We start from the raw sequence: 14125 nt of genomic DNA on the forward strand, positions 1-14125 counted from the left end.
ATTATCCCAGACATTGACTGAAGCAATGCCAGCATCCGAGAAACTGACCTTTTGATCTAATGTCTCCTCTAGGTAGGCAAGGAGCAGGTAACCACAGGTTAAGGGCAGCACCCACCCGCCTGTGCAGTGTGGAACTGTTGGCTCCAGCAGTCCTTGTCATGAGTAGTCCCAAGGATGGGTGATATACTTTAAGGCATTGCATGTTTTGATTGATACCACAAAATGGTTTAGTACATCTTAGGACAAGCATTCAAAAGGGATGGTTTTGCAGTGGACTGAAATCTTGAAGGGTAGTTGTCCTCTGTTCTCCGGCTTCCACATGCATGTGTACACATGCACATATAACCGCACACTCACACATTTGTACACACACACACACACACACACACACCCCAAAAGTTCAGACAATATGCCAATAAACTCTAAATGCTTTCTTGCCGTCTGTTTTTGTCCTAATTCTGTAATTTGATCGACAATTTGGTGTATGTTATTCAAGGCTTTAAAAATACAAATATACGCTTCATGCGCATCTACATGTAAACAGCATTGCGTGTGGGCTGGTGATATGACTCAGCCTGTATAAGCATTTGTGGTTAAACCTGGTGACCTGAGTTCAATCCTCAGGACCCACACTGTGGAAGGAGAGAACTGACTCCTGCAGGTTGTCCTCTGGCTTCCACGCGTGCAGGAGCACACAGAGCAGATCATTTAAATGTAAAAGCTGCTGAAAAAACACAACCACATGCCATATACTGAGATGCTTTTTTTTCCCTATGAAAATGAGATCATTTAATCTGCACTATTTAAATGTTTTTCTTTTCCTCTCTATTTTTCAGCCTTTGCAATGTATGGTAGGTATCTTTCCATTTCACTTGATATACAGTGATCAGGGCTCTCTAATAATCTATTTACCCAACCCATTGTTTCCCACAGCGTAGATACTATGACCAGAACTCATCTAGCCGCCCTTGCACAGCTGTGTGGAGGTCTCTGTGCAGAGATCCCTAGAATAAGATAGGACCTTTTAATTAAAGCCCCCAACACAGGCCCCAAGCCTTGGAGGACTGCTCCATAAATACTGGCTGATGACAATGCCAGTGTCATATTAATTAGAACAGGAAAAGACCCATCAGGCCAACAAATGCGCATTCATGGGGCAAACCCGCTCTAAGAAGGGAAGAGAGAACACTTAATATTCTCATCGGCAAAGACAAAAACCATATTAGCTGTATTAAGTAGCAAGTTATGTGCACCAGCATGGAAATCGTTCCCAGAGAAGGATTCGCTGGGCAGAATGCATAAAGACACCGCATTAAAGATGAAACACAGGAATTATTTACCCAGCATACTTACCTAGAAAATATACAATTTGATCTAGATAGAGGCTTTTACCGTACAAATTATTGTGGCCTCTACTTCAATCACAAACAGCCTTCAAGTTGGGCAATTGCCTTATAAAAAAGAGAGAGAGAGAGATTGAGAGAGAGAGAGAGAGAGACGAGAACAGTTTCCAATTGTCTGGAATGAGCGTCAGAAGCAGGCAGCTTGCTTCTGATGGAACAATTTAAGCTGCTCGGCTCCTTATCAGATGTGGACATCATTTTTCAGAAGGGGTAACCAGCTCAAATTAAATAGTTTTGCTGCAGACAGCCTGTCTGTCTCCCCTCCCCCCACCCCCTCTTCTCCTCCACACAGGGTCCTGCAGGCCTCTGCTAATTTAGGAAGATTGGTCTGGGCAATGGTGAACGAGATGAATAGAAACAACTTTAACAGAGAGAAAAAATGAGTGATATTAAAAAAAAAAGAAAGGGAAAGGAAAAGAATAATAACGGGTGGTCAGGCCGATTTGACAGGGGAGACTATATCCCTGCCTGCTTGATTGTCTCCTAAACCCTTCTGAAACCCCCGGTTTTATTTGCAAATGATCTTCACTATGGTCCAAGAGTTCAACAGGAAAAATAATGAGCAAAAGCCATGAGTTGGCTTGAGCCAAATAGGGCTCTGGCGTCCTTGTGAGGAGAGGTGAGAGGGAGCAGCTCCGGGCCCATTTTGACCAAATTGCTTCAGTTCCGGCGGTGGGGGGAGCGCGGGGGGGGGGGGCGGGGAGCGGGGCGGGCATCTTATTGTCTCAGGTGTAGCAGGGCCTCCTCTCCCTTGCCCGCTCCTCCTCCTGCATTTTCACTTGGGCCCAGTGAGCTCAGCTGCGGAGAGGAGGGGCCTCTTCCTCCATAGGCCTACTGAGGGCCTACAAAGAGCAGTAGGTACCCACCCTAGAGAACTTCAGGGACTCTAAGAGACGCCCCCTTTCCCCTTTCTTTCTCTTTCCCTCTTTCCATTCCCCTCCCTCCCTTCTTCCTTCTCTCCCTCTCCCTCTTTCAGCCCCCCCCCCCCATCTCTGTTCTGTCAGGTCCAGCTCTGTAACTGGAAGTCTACCCTAAAACTCTTCATGTACAAATGTGTACTTGTGAATCTTAAAACTTCATTATGAAATCATTTTAAATATATGGGGGGGGGGTAGGCTCCTCTGTTACCAGCCACCCCGCCCTGCTCATTGGCATTTTTGACCACATTTCTTCTGTGCCTGAAATTTTTGCCTGCACTCATTCCACAACCAAGCCACATCAGTATAGTTGTAAGTAAAGTATTCTGTGGGTTTGTCCTGAAACAGGGAATCCTTTTATTTATTTATTTATTTATTTATTTCTGTTTTCTTGAGACAAGGTAGCCTAGGGTGGTATAGTTGTAAGTATTCTGTGGGTGTGTCCTGAAACAGGCACATCCTCTTATTTATTTACCTCTTTCTTGAGACAAGGTAGCCTAGGGTGGTCTCAAATTTACTGCGTAGCCCAGGATGACCTTGAACTCAGGAACTTCCTGCCTCAGCTTCCCCAGGACTGGGATTACAGGTATATATGCTTTTGGTTTATGCAACACTAAGCATCTAACCCAGGGCCTTGTAGATCTCACCTTAGGCCAGGATAAGGCTGGTGTTACGGGAAGAGGCTGCAGACAAAAATCACTAAGGTCCAAAGCCATACTTAGGAAAGGCAGAAAGGGAAGGCAGGGCCTTTCTGCCATCCCTTCACTGCAGAAATTGTCTATCAACAAAGAACAGGTCAAGGAGTGCCTCTTGAGCAAAGTCGAACCATAGAGATTTGTGCTTCTGATGTTTCTTGGTGGTGTGGCCACAGGCTAACAGCTTCCTTTCTGGGCCTCCATTTCCTCATCGGTTTCCTGTCTGAGGAGATGGTAGCATCCTCATAAGGCTGGTGAAAGTCTGAAGAGATATCCTGGCGGAGATAAAGCATACTTGAAAGCGTCTGCTATACACACATTTAACTACAAGAATCATCACCATCATCATCATAAAGAACTATATGCGGAAGCACACGGTTGAGTTGTGGGTTCTACACATGTGGAAGCTGGAAAAGAAATATTCTCTTGAAGATGCCAGGTTGCCTTAATGTGACATGTGCCATTAAATGACTGATCACATACATGTTCCCATGGTTAGGAGCAGCCATGTGACCACTCTCTCTTCTAGAACTGGCTAGGTATAGGCCAGTCTACCTAGAAAAGCGAAGCTAATATCATCTGCTTTGCTACTAAGGTCTTTCCCTAAGAGGATGGGCCGATGGGACTGTAAAGTATGGCTTAAAACATCTCCCCTCGTTTCTTCAGCAGGGGAGGCACGCAGAAAGGGCAGTGCCCATGAAGACAGAAACACTCCCTTGAACGGCTCTGCTTTCTATGTCACTGGAACCTTTTCTCCCAAGGCTCATTACGCCTTAGGGCTTTCTTCTCAGACTGTGCGGGAGACATGTTGCCTGACTGACTCCAGTCCGCAGACCCTCGGCTTTACCTTAGCTGCCTAAGAACATGGGAGCTGGAACGGCAAGCTCTTAGTGATGGCTTGCTCCCCTTGTCAATTGCACTTGACACAGAAGAATGGGTCCCAGCCTCCCATCCTTGGTGATGGATGGTGTAAGTTCAATTTGCTTGAAAGTTCCACTTGGCGGGAGCTCCGTGGCCACATCTGTCACGACAGCTTTCTGCTCCGGCTGCTGCACTGTCATGGAGAAGGGGTCTGTGTTCTCAGAACCTCTGCAGTTTTGGAGGGTGGCTCATTGCTGACCGTTCCTAAACACTGACTGGAGAAGCCTCCTGTGTGACTGGATGGGATGATCTCCTTCGGCTCCTGATCTATGGGTTGCTCCTTCTTTTAGGTTGGCACTCATCCTCTCTGCTCAATCTAGCCACAGTCACTCTGAAGAAAGCTTCATTTAATTCAGGGAATGGTTCCAAGATTGCTGTTGCTGTTGTTTGAGGGAGCTATCAGAAGAGACAGTTGGTAGATGAATCATTGGGAGGACATTGCTTTTCTCGTTTCTATGTCAGGATACCAGACAAAAGCGACTTGGGGGGATTGGTTTTGTCTCACAGTCTGAGGGGATATAACCCATTATGGCCGGGTAGCTCCAGTGGAGCAGAAAGAGGAACATTGGCAGAAAGACAACCCTCCAGGGTCTCCAAGAGAGCTCCACCTCTGAAAGGTTGCATACACTGCCAAAACAGGGCTACCACATGCTCAAGCTCCGGGTCCTATGCAGGACATTTTACATTCAAACCATAAGAAGTGCAGAACTTTTAAGTTGTGTGCATGCACACACAGACACACATATATACATTTGCATATACACATACATACACACACTATTTTTCACTTATAAGAGGAGGTCACTCTAATTACAAATGGGAATTATAAATCATTCTTTATGACTTAGATTACTGCAGGTACTCATGAGAGAGAGGATGGAGGGATTGGGTAGTGTTGTGAACTGAGATAAGGTCTTTTTATTCTTTATTCATATGTCTTTTATGTTTTTATTCTTTCTCCTAGGCATATGTCATGACTGAGGATGGCTCCCAAATAACTGGGAAAGCCCATATGGCTCTATCCCAGACGGTCTCTGGACAGACCAGCTTCAATTCTAAATTCCATTCCTAGGCCAACAGTGTGTTCAGGGGTGCTGTAGTTACCGACATGACTGCTGGACCCTCCCCATGAGTGGAGAGAAATAGTTTCCATGGAAGTGAGTTATATATTTAATTTGGAGAAATATTTTTCTATGATCCATTATTGTTCCAGGAACTACTTAAAGGCAAGGCAGCTTATAATGACAACAAATTTTGTTTCCCATGATTCTGTGGGTTAAGCATTTGAGCAGGGCCCAGCCATTGCCATGGGTCTGCCTGCCCTCATGCCTTTCTTACATGATGTCCCTTGGGACTGGGACAGCTAGGGTGTCTTCTGCATTCAAGCATCTCATATGCTTGGGCTGCAGTAGTCTCTCTCTGTGTCTCTGTCTCTCTCTGTCTCTCTGTGTCTCCATCTCTGTCTCTGTCTGTCTGTCTGTCTTTTTCTCTGTCCTTGTCTCTTTTCACAGTGTCTCTAGAGCCCTTAGTTGGTGGGTGGACTTTTTACACAGAGGTTAAAATAGAAGGTTCTAAACCTTCTAGAAGCCTAGGCTTGGACAGTGTAGCTTCTATAGCAGTTAGAGCAGGCTACAGGCTGTTTGAAGACACGGGTGTCAGGTGTGCTTCACTGGCAACCACTGAGATACAGAGGACCAGGATAACCAAAGATGATGTAATCCAGAAAACAACCAGGTCTCTTTGGTTCATTTGGCTAGCTGTTCAAAGAAGATATGTTCATAAGAAACACAACAAAGCTAACTAAACTCATTGGGCACGGAGACTAGTCCAACCTTCTGCCTTGTCCTGAGTCCAGAAGGTCAACCCCATCTTTGAGGCAGACAAAGAGTTACTTGATACTGATTTTTCCCACATCCCACCTGGGCCTCCATGCCTTGTGGGCACAGCTACCCTCACTTCCCATGTGGCCTGTCTTTCCTTTGGTGTGTCTGTGACATCTATCCTCTCTGCTGCTGCCAGGCTAGTCTTTCTAAACGAGTGCTTCTGTTGTACCACTCTCTGGCCTTAAACTAGTCAGTGAGTTTCCTTTATTCACCAATCAACTCTGATTGCTCTGATGCTCGATGCTTTTCTCAGTTCTGCTCGGGTCAACATTCCCACGTTGACCTACTGCTCAGATGTGGAGCTGGTCTTCTGCATTGCTGTCTGTTGCTCTGCTCTCTCTGGTCCCTTAGCCATGTGGGCTTAGCTTCCTCTCTTAGTTTCGTTGACATTGGCCTTTCCTTCCAGGGTCTTCAGGTTCCTTTTCTCTCCGCCACACCAGGTCCCAGAGTCCCAGTTGATTCGTGTTAAGCATATGGCAAAGATTCGGTGGAAAGGCAAGCCACCCATTTTACCCCACTATCATCCCCCTCTTTGTGTGGGACAGCGAGGCTCGTCCCTCACTCCTGGGGCTCACAGTCTGAATGTACTTCCTTCCTGGGTTGGTGTCTATTTGTTTATACTTCAAAACTATCAATCCTGTTCTGTCCTCTGAAATGAAAATAAGGGGAAACTTTCTCTTCTGTTAAACGGTTTCTCAGATTCTTTTCTGAGTGTCCGAGTGTCTCAAAATTCACGTTGACACTTAATCCCCATTGTGATTGAGACACAGGGTCCCTGCTGGTTGATATTGATGATCATCTTGACACAATCTAGAGTCACTAAGGAAAAAGACTCTGGGCGTGTCCATGAAGGGCTGTCCAGGTTAGTCAATTGAGATGGGAAGACCCACCCCTAAATATGGCAACATCCCATTGGCTGGGGTCCTGGATGGACTACAAAGGAGAAACTGAGCAGGGTACCAGCGTTGGGTCTCTGTTTCCTGGCTGTGGATGCAGTAAGAGGAGGCCCCTCACACACCTGCTACCACTCCTTCCCTCACAGATGGGCCGTATCTCTCTCAAGTGTGACTTCCTTCTATCAGGTCTTTGATCACAGAAGTGAGAAAAGTAATCCAGAAAGAGACCTTTGGAGGCCTTGTGCCACACACAGGGCTAATGTGAAGGGAGTGTGTTCTTCTGCCGCCCCTCACATGGCAGAAGACGTCACCTTTAAAGAATGGATCTCTGCTCAGCACATACTCTGCCAACCTTTTTATCTTGGCCTTTGCATCCTCTGGAGCTATGGAAAATAAAGATGGGTTATTTATAGCCGCCTGGTGTTCAGTGCCCATGCTGCAGCAACCCCACTGGGCTGAGACAGGCGGTCACCGTGTCCTCTCCAGTTTCTGCTTTCTGTAACTTTCACCATGGCAAACACGGATGTTTGAGGAGCTCCATCTTGGTCTGGGTAGAGTATTGATCTGAGAGTTCTCCTTGCTCCACTGGGTTCCTTGGGGTTTAGAGCTTACAGATTTGTCTTCAGCCACAAACAGAACAGAGCAACACACTAACAGCCTTCCAAACTTCCCAGCAAAAGAAAGTATCATGTTTAAAATAGGACATAAAGGGTGCAGTATGAATTCCACGCAGTACTCTTTGTATCAACTTGGATCATCAGGAAGTGACCCCCACCCCCTCAAATCATACTCGTGTACTCTTTTACAGAACTGCTTTTCTGTAGTAGGTTGAAGCCAGTCCATCAACACCCCCAACCTCTCCTCCACATGCCCTGGAAGCAGGAAGATCAAATTTTGGTGACATTCTTTTCACTGGACCATCAAAAAGATGGACAAGGGAAACAATCTTAGTTCCTGCAGTTCCTCTGTGAACAGTCCTTGACCATAGAACCTCACATCTCGAGGAGAGACTAATCATCAATTAGGTCTGGTAGAGCCTGGGCCAGAGGATGCTGTCAGGGGTTGCCTGGAAGGGTGCCTGATGATCGAAGGGAAGCTCTTCGGTGTGTGTTGGCTTCAAAACACTTTCAAGGTTTTCGGAAGGTAGCTTCAGGCAAAGGGAAGTGAAATGTTCTCACAGATCCTCTAAACCCTGGAGATTTGGAATTCTCAGAGACCCTAGCATTCTGTGCCACCTTGTCCCCTGTGGCTCTTCATGTTTGTCGTTTCTCTCATTACAAGGCTGGTTAAGCTCATCCTGGGCTAACTGCTCAGATCAGTGATTCTCATCCTGTGGGTTGTGACCCCAGAGGGTATGGAACTACACCCTCACAGGGGTCACCTAGAGACCACCCAGAAAACACAGAAAATTACATTATGATTCATAACAGTAGCAAAATCACAATTATGGAGTAGCAACAAAATAATTTTAGGGTTGGGCTCACTACACGTGAAGAGCTGTATTTAAGGGTGGCGGCATTGGGAAGGTTGACAACATTGCCAGGCCACCGCACCCTTGAGTCCATAGGGACAAGTTGACTTGTTCGGTTTTTCAGAGAACAAACAACTCTTTCTTTGGGGCGACTATGCAAATGGAGCAAGAGGCTGTGTTTTGCAGACAAAGCGAACAGAGAAGTGGATGATAACTGGGAATACACAGCTGGGGCCCGTGGGTCCAAATATCCCAGGAGATATCGGACATCCTTTCTTAGGAGCAGATCAGCTCTAGTCTGTAATAAATTTAAATGTTTAAAATTTAAACTAAAATAAATGTTTGTTGATGCAGTAGAGTAACGCCCACCTCTCTGATGGTTTGGACTGAGCAAGCCTCTCCGGTGTGGTGCAGCAGTAGCCCTGATTGGCCCACTTCTCTCTAAGCTTCACTTTGAGCCCCGCCCTGTTCAGCCCCTCCCAGCTTTAAAACCCATTTGTAACCATTACTCTGCGTCAGGTCTGTTGATGAAGTACATTTTCTCCCTTTGCCTTGGTGGCTGCATGCAGGGACAGGCCTGGCCACAGAGGTGAGAGGGAGGTCCAGCCTCTCACCGCCAGAGGCGCATGAATCACGTCAGAAGGGGTTGGTAACCTGAGCCCATCTGGCATCTCACCACAGACCTCCATGACACTCCTTCCAACTTAATTTCAGCCTAAGGGATGCTTTTAAGAAGATTTTAGAGCTCAAAAACATCTCCTCAGAAGAATTGTAGTTACATTAAAAACTAATTATCAGAGCTTAGGGGTATAGATCTGCTGCCATATTTTACACAGAGAGCAATTTATCTTCCAGGCCCTGAAATATCATTATATAATAGGTTAAAGACACTAACCCAGGGGATACTGGGGAAAGATAGTAAAATCACCAGAAAAATGATGCACAGTGAGATTATGACAGAATAGCTCTGCTCTCTTGTAGCAGCTGCTTCCAACAGACACAATTTAAGACTAACACCCAGAATGAGCTGTGCATAAATGTGTGGGAAGCATGGTTTGTTTGTTTTTTTTTGTTTGTTTTGCTTTTGTCTTGGTCCCCCCATTAAATGTGGTATTTATCTATCTCTGAAGTGCTTTGCCGCTGCTGTTGGTTCTTCTTCTTCTTCTTCTTCTTCTTCTTCTTCTTCTTCTTCTTCTTCTTCTTCTTCTTCTTCTTCTTCTTCTTCTTCTTCTTCTTCTTCTTCTTCTTCCTCCTCCTCCTCCTCCTCCTCCTCCTCCTCTTCTTCTTCTTCTTCCTCCTCCTCCTCCTCCTCTTCTTCCTCTTCCTCTTCCTCTTCCTCTTCCTCTTCCTCTTCCTCTTCCTCTTCCTCCTCCTCTTCTTCTTCTTCTTCTTCTTCTTCTTCTTTGTTTTTCGAGACAGGGTTTCTCTGTGTAGTCCTGGCTGTGCTGGAACTCACTTTGTAGACCAGGCTGGCCTCGAACTCAGAAATCCGCCTCCCTCTGCCTCCTGAGTGCTGGGATTAAAGGCAAGGGTGTGTGCCACCACGTCTGGCTTTCTTCTTCTTTTTGATTCTAACTACCCACACCTAGATTGGAAGACTTCTTGTTCTCATGATGTGGATCTTGTATGTATCGGAGTCTACAAATGCACACACGTGCACATGAATATTATTATTGTTGTTGTTTTTGTTATTATTATTGTTGCTGTTGTTCAGTTGAGAAGGCTATGTGAATCATGGTGTCTGGGGTAGTTAATAGGAAACACAATTCAAAATGGCATAAATGACAATTTACTATTTCAAGTAACTGAAGGAGGCTTCAAGTCAATAGAGATTCTAAGGTGTCCACTTCTTCAAGCAGATTCCTTCACATTCCCAAGATGGCTTCCAGGAACTCCCAGAAGATTATATCCATTGGGTATCTTTGTCCTGCAGTTTTTTTCTGACTGGATTATCTTTGGCCATGTGGTCATTGCTGAATCAATGCATAGGCTCATGGACTTAGCTTAGATTGCTGGTCCTGCCCGTGGGGCTGATGTTACAGTCAGGGTTCCTGGATACACGAGGACCTTAAATGAGAGCCCACTGAAGCTTCAGATTGTGTGTGTGTGTACAAGTCTATACAAGTTTGTATGCATGTGTGTGTGTTTTGTAAGTGGGGTACCCATGCATGTGTGTGCCCATGCAGGTGTAGGTCAGAGAAAGGTATGGCTCTTTAGGAGTCATCATTGAGATGTGGGACTCCTGGCGTAGGCTACTCCCACTGGCCAGTGAGCTCCAGGGATCTACCTGTCTCTGTCCTCTCTAGTTCTGGGATTATAGGTATACAACAGTTCCTGGATCTTTATGTGGGTTCTGTAGGATTAAACGTGGGTGCTTGTGCTTACAAAACACGTGCCTTATGGATTCAGTTCTCTTTCAACGCTGAAAGCCTCCTTCAAAGGGCTTTTCCTCCGAACCTTTGTCATTCTAGCATCTCCTAATTCTTAGACCTTTCCTCTATGCCTTCTTCACTGTGAATGTCACTCTGACCTTTGTGACATTGAGTTTTGGCAAAACAGCAATCCCAGAAAAACTACAGGAGTTGTCATCTGATGGTGTGAAATGGTGGGAAGGACCAAGAACAGAGACCCAAACCCCCAGTTATCTTTCGACAGGTCACTTTCTCTCCCCAGGACTTCCACCTTCTTCACAGGCAAATACAGAGCGATCGATGCTCCCTGTAACAGAGACCAAGCTAGGCAGGGCTCTTGCAAGAGTCCCCAAAGCACCAAACATTTGTGTGCACACAAATGATCTCTATCTGGAGCATCTGTGTCTATTTTGTCCCAGATATGAACAACTGGCATGAAGAGTGGTTCATTTAAGCCTCCAATAGATTTTATTCAGCTAAGTTTTCATTGATGCAGTCTGTCAACATTGCCCCCAAAGAAAGGCAAAGATCTTTAGGAGAGCATTGTAAGACCCCCTCCAAGGCCAAGGCAGGATGCACATTCATAAGAAGCTCTTAGCTGCCTCTTCTGGAGGCGGGATGATTATGTATGTAAATGTTATTCTACTTTTAATTAAACTACAGCCTCATTGAAATGGAAGGTGGAAAGATCCTGACTCACTCCGTATCGAATGCAACGTACCTTTTGAGGTGGGGAAAAATATGGAAGTAGAGTTGGAATCAGATCTAGGATACTTCCTGTTTGTGAGCTGCCAAGTGCATCCTGGGACACAACCCAAGGTCATTTGTAAGAGAAGCAACTGCTCTGAACCACTGAGCCAGCTCTCCAGCCCCATTGTGTGTGTGTGTGTGTGTGTGTGTGTGTGTGTGTGTGTGTGTGTGTGTGTTTGATGGCAGTTATTCTGACTGGTGTGAGATGGGATCTGTTTGATTTTTCTGATGATAATAGATATACTAGTATTGTTTATGTTCTTTTTGATTCAGTTTTAGGAGTCTTATGCATTGAGAAGTTTCACCATTTCTTCTGGACTTTTCAACTTAATCAGAATATAAGTTTTCATAAATTTCTTTTAATCTTTAGTTATTTAGGTTTCCTTTTTATTTAATTCCTTGTTTTCCTCTTAGACATTTCTGTTGATTACTTTGGTCAATTATTTGTCACTCTTGTTTGTTTTGAAGCCAGCTCTTTGTTTCATTGTTTTGAATTGTTCATTTAGTCTCCATTTAATTAATTTCTTGGTGTTTCTTTTTTTTTAATTTTATTTTATGTAAACAAGTGCTCTATCTATTTTTATACTAGCATGCCAGAAGAGGACATCAGATCCCAGGATAGATGGTTATGAGCTGCCATGTGGTTGCTAGGAATTGAACTCAAGACCTCTGGACAAACAAGTAAGTGCTCTTAACCACTGAGCCATCTCTCCAGCCCCCTTGCCTGGTGTTTTGAAAAATTATTCCCACATATTAATTTTGAATTTTGTTTGTTATTGCCTTTCCACCATCTAGAAATACACCACTGAATTATTTATTTAAAATTCATTTGATGGGCTGGAGAGATGGCTCAGCAGCTAAGAGCACAAAATGCTCTCCCATAGGTCCTGAGTTCAAACCCCAGCAACCACATGGTGGCTCACAACTACTGGTAATGAGATCTGACGCCCTCTTCTGGTGCGTCTGAAGTCAGCTAGCTACAGTGTACTTATGTATAATAATAAATAAATCTTGGGGCCGGAGTGAGCAGGGACTGAGCAAGAGGAGATGACCAGAGTGAGCAGAGAAATTAAAATTCATTTGATTATTAGTATTACTTACTTACTTTATTTTTGGAGACAAGGTCTCCTACAATCTAGGCTGGCCTTTGAATTTTTTTGGTTGACTTTTCTTGCTTGTTGATGATTCCCATTGTCCTTGGGTTCTTCATATCCAGTAATGTTTGTTTTACAAATTGGCTTTACCGACATCTATTGCACATTTCTTTATAATTAATTGTTAAACTTACCGGCGGATTGTTCCCTTACTAATCTGCAGGGTTGAGTCTACTTTATCAGACATAGCCGCTGCTGCTTCTCTTTGGCTTCCATCTGTTTGCTGTATCACTGCCTGTCCTTCAACTTCCAGTGTCTGTGTTTCTTTGCCAACGAGGTGTAGTTCTTTCAGGAAACAAACACTTTGACCTTGTTTTGAGTTCAGTTATGTAGTCTGTGTCTTTTGGTTGAAGAGTTAAAAGTCACTTACATTTAGTGTATTTACTAATTCCGATAATTTTTTTTTTCTAGTTGTTTTGAGCGCTGTCTGCTTCCTTTCCCCATATGTGTTTGGGAGTTGGCGATTTTTTTTTTAATTTTGTAATTATATTTATGTACAGAAAATTCAGTGTACATTTAACCCAATTTAGTGGCGAGTTCTTTAGCCTTTGCTTTTTCCAGCTTGGCAATGCGAGCCACAGACTTAGGACCCAGGACGTTGCCTCCCCAGTGGCGACGGATCTCGTCATATCTGTCATTATAATTGGTCCTAATAGCTTCCACCAGCTTAGCCAGAGCACCCTTGTCTTCCGAGTTAACCTGTGTGAAGGCAACGGTGGTGCATGTCTTCCTGTGGACCAGGTGCCCCAGCCTGGCCTTTCCCTTGATGATGCAGTAGGGCACCCCCATCTTTCGACACAGAGCAGGTAGGAAAACCACCAGCTCAATGGGGTCTACGTCATGGGCAGTCACCACCAGCTGAGCCTTCTTGTTCTCCACCAAGGTGGTGACTGTATTGACTCCTGCTCGGAGGACAGGTGGTCTCTTAGTTGGGACGTCGCCTTTGCCAGCAGCTTTCTTCTCAGCACGGGCCAGCAGCCTTTGCTTCTTCTCTTGCTTTGTCTCTGGCCTGTACTTGTGGGCAAGCTTAAGCAGCTGAGTAGCTGTCTGCCTGTCCAGGGCCTGGGTGAACTGGTTAATGGCAGGAGGGACTTTGAGCCGCTTGTAGAGGATAGCTCTTTGCCGCTGCAGCCTGATGTAGCGGGGCCATTTGACAAAGCGCGTTAAATCTCTTTTGGGCTGGATGTCCTGTCCAATGCCGAAGTTCTTGGGCCTCTTCTCGAACAGAGGGTTGACCACCTTCTTGGCCTCCTGCTTCTTGACGACGGCGGGGGCCGGGGCCACCTTCTTCCCCTTGGCCTTCTTCCCTTTGGGCATCTTGCTCGGCTGCTGGAGGGGAGTTGGCGATTTTACTGAGTTGCTCATGGGTGATTGCTTTCCTAATCTCATCTGTTAGTTTGTCCTGATCTTGAAATTTATTCTTCCCTGAGTGCTGCTGTTTGCGACAGCCTTCGTCCCCTGTGTTAGCGTAGAAGCCAGGGATTGCTTTGGTGCACTAATCTTAGAACATCTTTGTTTCTTCATCAATTTCAAAAGATAATGTTGCCGGGCACAACAATCTTGGTTAGCACTTACTTACATTCAGGGCTTGAGGTATATCAACTCCAGGGTTTTCTGAACTTTT

At 45.3% G+C, this 14125-nt stretch overlaps 1 pseudogene; it reads right to left on the reverse strand.

Moving 5' to 3' along the window:
- On the reverse strand, nucleotides 12976-13836 carry Gm16477 (predicted pseudogene 16477; annotated as a pseudogene).

The sequence above is a fragment of the Mus musculus genome, chromosome 7 (assembly GCF_000001635.26).
Source record: "Mus musculus strain C57BL/6J chromosome 7, GRCm38.p6 C57BL/6J".
NCBI lineage: Eukaryota > Metazoa > Chordata > Mammalia > Rodentia > Muridae > Mus > Mus musculus.